The sequence below is a fragment of the Narcine bancroftii genome, chromosome 4 (assembly GCF_036971445.1).
Source record: "Narcine bancroftii isolate sNarBan1 chromosome 4, sNarBan1.hap1, whole genome shotgun sequence".
In the NCBI taxonomy this organism is placed as follows: domain Eukaryota; kingdom Metazoa; phylum Chordata; class Chondrichthyes; order Torpediniformes; family Narcinidae; genus Narcine; species Narcine bancroftii.
The window spans coordinates 186158391-186170850 of record NC_091472.1 but is presented as its reverse complement, the minus strand read 5'-3'; positions in this window follow the sequence as shown (position 1 = coordinate 186170850).

Below are 12460 nucleotides of genomic sequence, written 5' to 3'. Positions count from 1 at the left end.
TTCTATGCAGTAATTGATATATGGTTACATGAGAGTGTAGGTCAGTGGGGTTAGGTGGTAGAATGTGTTGGCATGGACTAGAAGGGTCAAGTTGTCCTGTATATATGCAGTAATTTTATATGGTTACATGAGAGTGTAGGTCAGTGGGGTTAGGTGATAGAAAGTGTTGGCATGGACTAGAAGGGCCAAGTTGTCCTATTTCTATGCAGTAATTGTTATATGGTTACATGTGAGTATAGGACAGTGGGGTTAGGTGGTAGAAAGTGTTGGCATGGACTAGAAGTGTCAAGTTGTCCTATTTCTATGCAGTAATTGATATATGGTTACATGTGTGTGTAGGTCAGTGGGGTTAGGTGGTAGAAAGTGTTGGCATGGACTAGAAGGGTCAAGTTGTCCTATATCTATGCAGTAATTGTTATATGGTTACATGAGAGTGTAGGTCAGTGGGGTTAGGTGGTAGAAATTGTTGGCATGGACTAGAAGGGTCAAGTTGTCCTATTTCTATGCAGTAATTGATATATGGTTACATGTGTGTGTAGGTCACAGTGGGGTTAGGTGTTAGAAAGTGTTGGCATGGACTAGAAGGGCCAAGTTGTCCTATTTCTATGCAGTAATTGTTATATGGTTACATGTGAGTGTAGGTCAGTGGGGTTAGGTGTTAGAAATTGTTGGCATGGACTAGAAGGGCCAAGGTGTCCTATATCTATGCAGTAATTGATATATGGTTACATGAGAGTGTAGGTCAGAGGGGTTTGGTGGTAGAAAGTGTTGGCATGGACTAGAAGGGCCAAGTTGACCTATATCTATGCCGTAATTGTTATATTGTTACGTGAGAGTGTAGGTCAGTGGGGTATGGTGGTAGAAAGTGTTGGCATGGACTAGAAGGGCCAAGTTGTCCTATATCCATGCAGTAATTGTTATATGGTTACATGAGAGTGTAGGTCAGTGGGGTTAGGTGTTAGAAAGTGTTGGCATGGACTAGAAGGGTCATGTTGTCCTATATCTATGCAGTAATTGTTATATGGTTACATGTGCGTGTAGGTCAGTGGAGTTAGGTGGTAGATAGTGTTGGCATGGACTAGAAGGGCCACGTAGACCTATATCTATGCAGTAATTGTTATATGGTTACATGAGAGTGTAGGTCAGTTGGGTTAGGTGGTAGAAAGTGTTGGCATGGACTAGAAGGGACAAGTTGTCCAATTTCTATGCATTAATTGTTATATGGTTACATGTGAGTGTAGGTCAGTGGGGTTAGGTGGTAGAAAGTGTTGGCATGGACTAGATGGGCCAGGTTGTCCTATTTCTATGCAGTAATTGATATATGGTTACATGTGAGTGGAGGTCAGTGGGGTTAGTTGGTAGAATGTGTTGGCATGGACTAGAAGGGTCAGGTTGTCCTATTTCTATGCAGTACTTGATATATGGTTACATGTGAGTGTAGGTCAGTGGGGTTAGGTGGTAGAAAGTGTTGGCATGGACGAGAAGGGTCAAGTTGTCCTATTTCTATGCAGTAATTGATATATGGTTACATGAGAGTGTAGGTCAGTGGGGTTAGGTGGTAGAAAGTGTTGGCATGGACCAGAAGGGCCAAGTTAACCTATATCTATGCTGTAATTGTTATATGGTTACATGTGAGTGTAGTTCAGTGGGGTTAGGTGGTAGAAAGTGTTGGCATGGACTAGAAGGGTCAAGTTGTCCTGAATCTATGCAGTAATTTTATATGGTTACATGAGAGTGTAGGTCAGTGGGGTTAGGTGGTAGAAAGTGTTGGCATGGACTAGAAGGGCCAAGTTGTCCTATTTCTATGCAGTAATTGTTATATGGTTACATGAGAGTGTAGGTCAGTGGGGTTAGGTGGTAGAAAGTGTTGCAATGGACTAGAAGGGCCAAGTTGTCGTATTTCTATGCAGTAATTGTTATATGGTTACATGAGAGTGTAGGTCAGTGGGGTTAGGTGGTAGAAAGTGTTGGCATGGACTAGAAGGGCCAAGTTGTCCTATTTCTATGCAGTAATTGTTATATGGTTACATGAGAGTGTAGGTCAGTGGGGTTAGGTGATAGAAAGTGTTGGCATGGACAAGAAGGGCCAAGTTGTCCTATTTCTATGGAGTAATTGATATATGGTTACATGAGAGTGTAGGTCAGTTGGGTTAGGTGGTAGAAAGTGTTGGCATGGACTAGAAGGGTAAAGTTGTCCTGTATCTATGCAGTAATTTTATATGGTTACATGAGAGTGTAGTTCAGTGGGGTTAGGTGGTAGAAAGTGTTGGCATGGACTAGAAGGGCCAAGTTGTCCTATTTCTATGCAGTTATTGTTATATGGTTACATGTGAGTGTAGGTGAGTGGGGTTAGGTGGTAGAAAGTGTTGGCATGGACTAGAAGGGCCAAGTTGTCCTATTTCTATGCAGTAATTGATATATGGTTACATGAGAGTGTAGGTCAGTGGGGTTAGGTGGTAGAATGTGTTGGCATGGACTAGAAGGGTCAAGTTGTCCTGTATATATGCAGTAATTTTATATGGTTACATGAGAGTGTAGGTCAGTGGGGTTAGGTGATAGAAAGTGTTGGCATGGACTAGAAGGGCCAAGTTGTCCTATTTCTATGCAGTAATTGTTATATGGTTACATGTGAGTATAGGACAGTGGGGTTAGGTGGTAGAAAGTGTTGGCATGGACTAGAAGTGTCAAGTTGTCCTATTTCTATGCAGTAATTGATATATGGTTACATGTGTGTGTAGGTCAGTGGGGTTAGGTGGTAGAAAGTGTTGGCATGGACTAGAAGGGTCAAGTTGTCCTATATCTATGCAGTAATTGTTATATGGTTACATGAGAGTGTAGGTCAGTGGGGTTAGGTGGTAGAAATTGTTGGCATGGACTAGAAGGGTCAAGTTGTCCTATTTCTATGCAGTAATTGATATATGGTTACATGTGTGTGTAGGTCAGTGGGGTTAGGTGTTAGAAAGTGTTGGCATGGACTAGAAGGGCCAAGTTGTCCTATTTCTATGCAGTAATTGTTATATGGTTACATGTGAGTGTAGGTCAGTGGGGTTAGGTGTTAGAAATTGTTGGCATGGACTAGAAGGGCCAAGGTGTCCTATATCTATGCAGTAATTGATATATGGTTACATGAGAGTGTAGGTCAGAGGGGTTTGGTGGTAGAAAGTGTTGGCATGGACTAGAAGGGTCAAGTTGTCCTATATCTATGCAGTAATTGTTTTATGGTTACATGAGAGTGTAGGTCAGTGGGGTAGGTGGTAGAAAGGTTTGGCATGGACTAGAAGGGCCAAGTTGACCTATATCTATGCCGTAATTGTTATATTGTTACGTGAGAGTGTAGGTCAGTGGGGTATGGTGGTAGAAAGTGTTGGCATGGACTAGAAGGGCCAAGTTGTCCTATATCCATGCAGTAATTGTTATATGGTTACATGAGAGTGTAGGTCAGTGGGGTTAGGTGTTAGAAAGTGTTGGCATGGACTAGAAGGGTCATGTTGTCCTATATCTATGCAGTAATTGTTATATGGTTACATGTGCGTGTAGGTCAGTGGAGTTAGGTGGTAGAAAGTGTTGGCATGGACTAAAAGGGCCACGTAGACCTATATCTATGCAGTAATTGTTATATGGTTACATGAGAGTGTAGGTCAGTAGGGTTAGGTGGTAGAAAGTGTTGGCATGGACTAGAAGGGACAAGTTGTCCAATTTCTATGCAGTAATTGTTATATGGTTATATGTGAGTGTACGTCAGTGGGGTTAGGTGGTAGAAAGTGTTGGCATGGACTAGAAGGGCCAGGTTGTCCTATTTCTATGCAGTAATTGATATATGGTTACATGTGAGTGGAGGTCAGTGGGGTTAGTTGGTAGAAAGTGTTGGCATGGACAAGAAGGGTCAAGTTGTCCTATTTCTATGCAGTAATTGCCCATTCAGAGCCAGCTCTTCAGCGCTTGACGTCCTGCTTTGCGGAAACTGCCAAAATGTTTGGCCTGGAAGTCAGCCTGAAGAAAACTGAGGTCCTCCATCAGCCAGCTCCCCACCATGATTACCAGCCCCCCCAGATCTCCATCGGGCACACAAAATTCAAAACGGTCAACCAGTTTACCTATCTCGGCTGCACCATTTCATCAGATGCAAGGATCGACAATGAGATAGACAACAGACTCGCCAAGGCAAATAGCGCCTTTGGAAGACTACACAAAAGAGTCTGGAAAAACAACCAACTGAAAAACCTCAGAAAGATAAGCGTATACAGAGCCGTTGTCATACCCACACTCCTGTTCGGCTCCGAATCATGGGTCCTCTACCGGCACCAGCTACGGCTCCTAGAACGCTTCCACCAGCGTTGTCTCCGCTCCATCCTCAACATCCATTGGAGCGCTCACACCCCTAACGTCGAGGTACTCGAGATGGCAGAGGTCGATAGCATCGAGTCCACGCTGCTGAAGATCCAGCTGCGCTGGATGGGTCACGTCTCCAGAATGGAGGACCATCGCCTTCCCAAGATCGTATTATATGGCGAGCTCTCCACTGGCCACCGTGACAGAGGTGCACCAAAGAAAAGGTACAAGGACTGCCTAAAGAAATCTCTTGGTGCCTGCCACATTGACCACCGCCAGTGGGCTGATAACGCCTCAAACCGTGCATCTTGGCGCCTCACAGTTTGGCGGGCAGCAGGCTCCTTTGAAGAAGACCGCAGAGCCCACCTCACTGACAAAAGGCAAAGGAGGAAAAACCCAACACCCAACCCCAACCAACCAATTTTCCCTTGCAACCGCTGCAATCGTGTCTGCCTGTCCCGCATCGGACTGGTTAGCCACAAACGAGCCTGCAGCTGACGTGGACTTTTAACCCCCTCCATAAATCTTCGTCCGCGAAGCCAAGCCAAAGAAGAATTGATATATGGTTACATGTGAGTGTAGGTCAGTGGGGTTAGGTGGAAGAATGTGTTGGCATGGACGAGAAGGGTCAAGTTGTCCTATTTCTATGCAGTAATTGATATATGGTTACATGAGAGTGTAGGTCAGTGGGGTTAGGTGGTAGAAAGTGTTGGCATGGACCAGAAGGGCCAAGTTAACCTATATCTATGCAGTAATTGTTATATGGTTACATGTGAGTGTAGTTCAGTGCGGTTAGGTGCTAGAAAGTGTTGGCATGGACTAGAAGGGTCAAGTTGTCCTGTATCTATGCAGTAATTTTATATGGTTACATGAGAGTGTAGGTCAGTGGGGTTAGGTGGTAGAAAGTGTTGGCATGGACTAGAAGGGCCAAGTTGTCCTATTTCTATGCAGTAATTGTTATATGGTTACATGTGAGTGTAGGTCAGTGGGGTTAGGTGGTAGAAAGTGTTGGCATGGACTAGAAGGGCCAAGTTGTCCTATTTCTATGCAGTAATTGATATATGGTTACATGTGAGTGTAGGACAGTGGGGTTAGGTGGTAGAAAGTGTTGGCATGGACTAGAAGGGTCAAGTTGTCCTATTTCTATGCAGTAATTGTTATATGGTTACATGAGAGTGTAGGTCAGTGGGGTTAGGTGGTAGAAAGTGTTGGCATGGACTAGAAGGGCCAAGTTGTCCTATTTCTATGCAGTAATTGATATATTGTTACGTGAGAGTGTAGGTCAGTGGGGTATGGTGGTAGAAAGTGTTGGTATGGACTAGAAGGGCCAAGTTGTCCTATATCCATGCAGTAATTGTTATATGGTTACATGTGAGTGTAGGTCAGTGGGGTTAGGTGGTAGAAAGTGTTGGCATGGACTAGAAGGGCCAAGTTGTCCTATTTCTATGCAGTAATTGATATATGGTTACATGTGAGTGTAGGACAGTGGGGTTAGGTGGTAGAAAGTGTTGGCATGGACTAGAAGGGTCAAGTTGTCCTATTTCTATGCAGTAATTGTTATATGGTTACATGAGAGTGTAGGTCAGTGGGGTTAGGTGGTAGAAAGTGTTGGCATGGACTAGAAGGGCCAAGTTGTCCTATTTCTATGCAGTAATTGATATATTGTTACGTGAGAGTGTAGGTCAGTGGGGTATGGTGGTAGAAAGTGTTGGCATGGACTAGAAGGGCCAAGTTGTCCTATATCCATGCAGTAATTGTTATATGGTTACATGAGAGTGTAGGTCAGTGGGGTTAGGTGGTAGAAAGTGTTGGCATGGACTAGAAGGGTCAAGTTGTCCTATTTCTATTCAGTAATTGATATATGGTTACATGTGAGTGTAGGTCAGTGGGGTTAGGTGTTAGAAAGTGTTGGCATGGACTAGAAGGGTCAAGTTGTCCTATATCTATGCAGTAATTGATATATGGTTATATGTGAGTGCAGGTCAGTGGGGTTAGGTGTTAGAAAGAGTTGGCATGGACTAGAAGGGCCAAGTTGTCCTATTTCAATGCAGTAATTGTTATATGGTTACATGTGAGTGTAGGTCAGTGGGGTTAGGTGTTAGAAATTGTTGGCATGGACTAGAAGGGCCAAGGTGTCCTATATCTATGCATTAATTGATATATGGTTACATGAGAGTGTAGGTCAGAGGGGTTTGGTGGTAGAAAGTGTTGGCATGGACTAGAAGGGCCAAGTTGTCCTCTATCTATGCAGTAATTTTACATGGTTACATGAGAGTGTAGGTCAGTGGGGTTAGGTGGTAGAAAGTGTTGGCATGGACTAGAAGGGCCAAGTTGTCCTATTTCTATGCAGTAATTGATATATGGTTACATGAGAGTGTAGGTCAGTGGGGTTCGGTGGTAGAAAGTGTTGGCATGGACTAGAAGGGTCAAGTTGTCCTGTATATATGCAGTAATTTTATATGGTTACATGAGAGTGTAGGTCAGTGGGGTTAGGTGATAGAAAGTGTTGGCATGGACTAGAAGGGCCAAGTTGTCCTATTTCTATGCAGTAATTGTTATATGGTTAAATGTGAGTGTAGGACAGTGGGGTTAGGTGGTAGAAAGTGTTGGCATGGACTAGAAGGGTCAAGTTGTCCTATTTCTATGCAGTAATTGATATATGGTTACATGAGTGTGTAGGTCAGTGGGGTTAGGTGGTAGAAAGTGTTGGCATGGACTAGAAGGGTCAAGTTGTCCTATTTCTATGCAGTAATTGTTATATGGTTACATGAGAGTGTAGGTCAGTGGGGTTAGGTCGTAGAAATTGTTGGCATGGACTAGAAGGGTCAAGTTGTCCTATTTCTATGCAGTAATTGATATATGGTTACATGTGTGTGTAGGTCAGTGGGGTTAGGTGGTAGAAAGTGTTGGCATGGACTAGAAGGGTCAAGTAGACCTATATCTATGCAGTAATTGTTATATGGTTACATGTGAGTGTAGGTCAGTGGGGTTAGGTGGTAGAAAGTGTTGGCATGGACTAGAAGGGTCAAGTTGTCCTATTTCTATTCAGTAATTGATATATGGTTACATGTGAGTGTAGGTCAGTGGGGTTAGGTGTTAGAAAGTGTTGGCATGGACTAGAAGGGTCAAGTTGTCCTATATCTCTGCAGTAATTGATATATGGTTACATGTGAGTGCAGGTCAGTGGGGTTAGGTGTTAGAAAGTGTTGGCATGGACTAGAAGGGCCAAGTTGTCCTATTTCTATGCAGTAATTGTTATATGGTTACATGTGAGTGTAGGTCAGTGGGGTTAGGTGTTAGAAATTGTTGGCATGGACTAGAAGGTCCAAGGTGTCCTATATCTATGCAGTAATTGATATATGGTTACATGAGAGTGTAGGTCAGAGGGGTTTGGTGGTAGAAAGTGTTGGCATGGACTAGAAGTGTCAAGTTGTCCTATATCTATGCAGTAATTGTTTTATGGTTACATGAGAGTGTAGGTCAGTGGGGTTAGGTGGTAGAAAGTGTTGGCATGGACTAGAAGGGTCAAGTTGACCTATATCTATGCCGTAATTGTTATATGGTTACATGAGAGTGTAGGTCAGTGGGGTTTGGTGGTAGAAAGTGTTGGCATGGACTAGAAGCGCCAAGTTGTCCTATATCTATGCAGTAATTGTGATATGGTTACATGAGAGTGTAGGTCAGTGGGGTTAGGTGGTAGAAAGTGTTGGCATGGACTAGAAGGGTCATGTTGTCGTCTATCTATGCAGTAATTGTTATATGGTTACATGTGCGTGTAGGTCAGTGGAGTTAGGTGGTAGATAGTGTTGGCATGGACTAGAAGGGCCACGTAGACCTATATCTATGCAGTAATTGTTATATGGTTACATGAGAGTGTAGGTCAGTTGGGTTAGGTGGTAGAAAGTGTTGGCATGGACTAGAAGGGACAAGTTGTCCATTTTCTATGCAGTAATTGTTATATGGTTACATGTGAGTGTAGGTCAGTGGGGTTAGGTGGTAGAAAGTGTTGGCATGGACTAGATGGGCCAGGTTGTCCTATTTCTATGCAGTAATTGATATATGGTTACATGTGAGTGGAGGTCAGTGGGGTTAGGTGGTAGAAAGTGTTGGCATGGACGAGAAGGGTCAAGTTGTCCTATTTCTATGCAGTAATTGATATATGGTTACATGAGAGTGTAGGTCAGTGGGGTTAGGTGGTAGAAAGTGTTGGCATGGACCAGAAGGGCCAAGTTAACCTATATCTATGCTGTAATTGTTATATGGTTACATGTGAGTGTAGTTCAGTGGGGTTAGGTGGTAGAAAGTGTTGGCATGGACTAGAAGGGTCAAGTTGTCCTGAATCTATGCAGTAATTTTATATGGTTACATGAGAGTGTAGGTCAGTGGGGTTAGGTGGTAGAAAGTGTTGGCATGGACTAGAAGGGCCAAGTTGTCCTATTTCTATGCAGTAATTGTTATATGGTTACATGAGAGTGTAGGTCAGTGGGGTTAGGTGGTAGAAAGTGTTGGCATGGACTAGAAGGGTCAAGTTGTCCTATTACTATGCAGTAATTGATATATGGTTAAATGTGTGTGTAGGTCAGTGGGGTTAGGTGGTAGAAAGTGTTGGCATGGACTAGAAGGGCCAAGTTGTCCTATTTCTATGCAATAATTGTTATATGGTTACATGAGATTGTTCCTCAGTGGGGTTAGGTGGTAGAAAGTGTTGGGATGGACTAGAAGGGTCAAGTTGACCAATATCTATGCAGTAATTGTTATATGGTTACATGAGAGTGTAGGTCAGTGGGGTTAGGTGGTAGAAAGTTTTGGCATTGACTAGAAGGGTCAAGTTGTCCTATATCTATACAGTAATTGTTATATGGTTACATGTGTGTGTAGGTCAGTGGGGTTAGGTGGTAGAAAGTGTTGGCATGGACTAGAAGGGCCAAGTTGTCCTATATCTATGCAGTAATTGTTATATGATTACATGAGAGTGTAGGTCAGTGGGGCTAGGTGGTAGAAAGTGTTGCAATGGACTAGAAGGGCCAAGTTGTCGTATTTCTATGCAGTAATTGTTATATGGTTACATGAGAGTGTAGGTCAGTGGGGTTAGGTGGTATAAAGTGTTGGCATGGACTAGAAGGGCCAAGTTGTCCTATTTCTATGCAGTAATTGTTATATGGTTACATGAGAGTGTAGGTCAGTGGGGTTAGGTGATAGAAAGTGTTGGCATGGACAAGAAGGGCCAAGTTGTCCTATTTCTATGGAGTAATTGATATATGGTTACATGAGAGTGTAGGTCAGTTGGGTTAGGTGGTAGAAAGTGTTGGCATGGACTAGAAGGGTAAAGTTGTCCTGTATCTCTGCAGTAATTTTATATGGTTACATGAGAGTGTAGTTCAGTGGGGTTAGGTGGTAGAAAGTGTTGGCATGGACTAGAAGGGCCAAGTTGTCCTATTTCTATGCAGTTATTGTTATATGGTTACATGTGAGTGTAGGTGAGTGGGGTTAGGTGGTAGAAAGTGTTGGCATGGACTAGAAGGGCCAAGTTGTCCTATTTCTATGCAGTAATTGATATATGGTTACATGTGAGTGTAGGTCAGTGGGGTTAGGTGGTAGAAAGTGTTGGCATGGACTACAAGGGTCAAGTTGTCCTATTTCTATTCAGTAATTGATATATGGTTACATGTGAGTGTAGGTCAGTGGGGTTAGGTGTTAGAAAGTGTTGGCATGGACTAGAAGGGTCAAGTTGTCCTATATCTATGCAGTAATTGATATATGGTTACATGTGAGTGCAGGTCAGTGGGGTTAGGTGTTAGAAAGTGTTGGCATGGACTAGAAGGGCCAAGTTGTCCTATTTCTATGCAGTAATTGTTATATGGTTACATGTGAGTGTAGGTCAGTGGGGTTAGGTGTTAGAAATTGTTGGCATGGACTAGAAGGGTCAAGTTGTCATGTATATATGCAGTAATTTTATATGGTTACATGAGAGTGTAGGTCAGTGGGGTTAGGTGATAGAAAGTGTTGGCATGGACTAGAAGGGCCAAGTTGTCCTATTTCTATGCAGTAATTGTTATATGGTTACATGTGAGTGTAGGACAGTGGGGTTAGGTGGTAGAAAGTGTTGGCATGGACTAGAAGGGTCAAGTTGTCCTATTTCTATGCAGTAATTGATATATGGTTACATGAGTGTGTAGGTCAGTGGGGTTAGGTGGTAGAAAGTGTTGGCATGGACTAGAAGGGTCAAGTTGTCCTATTTCTATGCAGTAATTGTTATATGGTTACATGAGAGTGTAGGTCAGTGGGGTTAGGTCGTAGAAATTGTTGACATGGACTAGAAGGGTCAAGTTGTCCTATTTCTATGCAGTAATTGATATATGGTTACATGTGAGTGCAGGTCAGTGTGGTTAGGTGTTAGAAAGTGTTGGCATGGACTAGAAGGGCCAAGTTGTCCTATTTCTATGCAGTAATAGTTATATGGTTACATGTGAGTGTAGGTCAGTGGGGTTAGGTGTTAGAAATTGTTGGCATGGACTAGAAGGGCCAAGGTGTCCTATATCTATGCATTAATTGATATATGGTTACATGAGAGTGTAGGTCAGAGGGGTTTGGTGGTAGAAAGTGTTGGCATGGACTAGAAGGGCCAAGTTGTCCTCTATCTATGCAGTAATTTTACATGGTTACATGAGAGTGTAGGTCAGTGGGGTTAGGTGGTAGAAAGTGTTGGCATGGACTAGAAGGGCCAAGTTGTCCTATTTCTATGCAGTAATTGATATATGGTTACATGAGAGTGTAGGTCAGTGGGGTTCGGTGGTAGAAAGTGTTGGCATGGACTAGAAGGGTCAAGTTGTCCTGTATATATGCAGTAATTTTATATGGTTACATGAGTGTGTAGGTCAGTGGGGTTAGGTGATAGAAAGTGTTGGCATGGACTAGAAGGGCCAAGTTGTCCTATTTCTATGCAGTAATTGTTATATGGTTACATGTGAGTGTAGGACAGTGGGGTTAGGTGGTAGAAAGTGTTGGCATGGACTAGAAGGGTCAAGTTGTCCTATTTCTATGCAGTAATTGATATATGGTTACATGAGTGTGTAGGTCAGTGGGGTTAGGTGGTAGAAAGTGTTGGCATGGACTAGAAGGGTCAAGTTGTCCTATTTCTATGCAGTAATTGTTATATGGTTACATGAGAGTGTAGGTCAGTGGGGTTAGGTCGTAGAAATTGTTGGCATGGACTAGAAGGGTCAAGTTGTCCTATTTCTATGCAGTAATTGATATATGGTTACATGTGTGTGTAGGTCAGTGGGGTTAGGTGGTAGAAAGTGTTGGCATGGACTAGAAGGGTCAAGTTGTCCTGTATATATGCAGTAATTTTATATGGTTACATGAGAGTGTAGGTCAGTGGGGTTAGGTGATAGAAAGTGTTGGCATGGACTAGAAGGGCCAAGTTGTCCTATTTCTATGCAGTAATTGTTATATGGTTACATGTGAGTGTAGGACAGTGGGGTTAGGTGGTAGAAAGTGTTGGCATGGACTAGAAGGGTCAAGTTGTCCTATTTCTATGCAGTAATTGATATATGGTTACATGAGTGTGTAGGTCAGTTGGGTTAGGTGGTAGAAAGTGTTGGCATGGACTAGAAGGTTCAAGTTGTCCTATTTCTATGCAGTAATTGTTATATGGTTACATGAGAGTGTAGGTCAGTGGGGTTAGGTCGTAGAAATTGTTGGCATGGACTAGAAGGGTCAAGTTGTCCTATTTCTATGCAGTAATTGATATATGGTTACATGTGAGTGCAGGTCAGTGGGGTTAGGTGTTAGAAAGTGTTGGCATGGACTAGAAGGGCCAAGTTGTCCTATTTCTATGCAGTAATTGTTATATGGTTACATGTGAGTGTAGGTCAGTGGGGTTAGGTGTTAGAAATTGTTGGCATGGACTAGAAGGGCCAAGGTGTCCTATATCTATGCATTAATTGATATATGGTTACATGAGAGTGTAGGTCAGAGGGGTTTGGTGGTAGAAAGTGTTGGCATGGACTAGAAGGGCCAAGTTGTCCTCTATCTATGCAGTAATTTTACATGGTTACATGAGAGTGTAGGTCAGTGGGGTTAGGTGGTAGAAAGTGTTGGCATGGACTAGAAGGGTCAAGTTGTCCTG